This window comes from Primulina eburnea, chromosome 3, assembly GCF_022965805.1.
Source record: "Primulina eburnea isolate SZY01 chromosome 3, ASM2296580v1, whole genome shotgun sequence".
Lineage (NCBI taxonomy): Eukaryota > Viridiplantae > Streptophyta > Magnoliopsida > Lamiales > Gesneriaceae > Primulina > Primulina eburnea.
Window position 1 is genome coordinate 37,080,477 of NC_133103.1, and position 1,102 is coordinate 37,081,578.

General features: G+C 39.1%; 1 non-coding gene across 1 annotated transcript; it reads left to right on the top strand.

Annotated features, from left to right (window-relative positions):
• The first annotated feature begins 357 nt into the window (after nucleotides 1-357).
• On the top strand, nucleotides 358-431 carry TRNAM-CAU (transfer RNA methionine (anticodon CAU)). The gene has a single exon. It is a non-coding gene; the product is annotated as a tRNA-Met (tRNA).
• Nucleotides 432-1,102: the final 671 nt, after the last annotated feature.

The window sequence follows — 1,102 nt, forward strand, 5'->3', positions numbered from 1 at the left end:
TTGTTGTTTTTAAATTTTGATGGATTCTTGAACCAAGCCTTGAAAGGTTGTCTTGGTCACGTCCTAGACATGCTAAGGAAGGGTTCCAACCATGGTTACAGGCCATGGGCCAACAAAGATTCGAACTTTAACCTTAGACAACCAAACACAAAATCGTGACTCAAACTTGCAACTATGGGGAAGTTTGCTGTCAAGTATTTAATCTGAGTGCATGGGCTTAAACCAATGAACCAAAATGACTCTACAAACTCTAATACATTACCATTCTGTATAAATGGGCTATTCTATTTATACAGATATGGTAGAGGGGCATATTCAATCCTTGTTTGTTTATTAGTTTAGACTTCTTCTCTTCAGCGCGGGGTAGAGCAGTTTGGTAGCTCGCAAGGCTCATAACCTTGAGGTCACGGGTTCAAATCCTGTCTCCGCAACATCTTTATTTTAGTTTATCCAAAAATGGATGTTTGGCTCTGTTAACTATCCCCCCTTTTTGGGGGATGGTACGGAAGGGAAGGGGATGCAGCATGGAGTGCCTGGAACCGAGCCAACCTCTTGAAATCAAAAGAACAACTCAACCGTGAAGCATAAAGCCAAACAAAAGAAAACCGAGAAGGGTCTGTGCAGAATTCTTGCAACTTTTGCTGTCATATTTTGTTTGTTTCATGAATCATGGATATATAATGGTTTAAAGTATGTATAGGACTTGATTGAAGAGAAAAGAAACGGTATGTACATGCCTGGATATTTGTTGAAGAAGAAAACAAACAATACGACGAACACGACGCGGTGGAATCAGAGTTTCTTTCTTATTTTTCTGCTGAAAGTTCTCGATTTTTGCTGCGGTTTACTTCTGAATTTTTCGAAGTTTATGGGTGGAGTGATGCTAGATAATGAAGGTGAAGGTTACCAGGGTGATAAATGAGTCAAGAATGCATTTAGATGGAAGTTTCATGTGAGAAGTTTGAATGGCAATAGGAAATGTCTCTTTTCCTTCTAGTTGTACGAATTTCATGGGGTTGATATGCTAGATTAGTGGGTTGAGGGAAATTAAGTGAATAATGGTGCTTGAATTACTAATTATGTGTGAGTTAAGGTTGAGTGA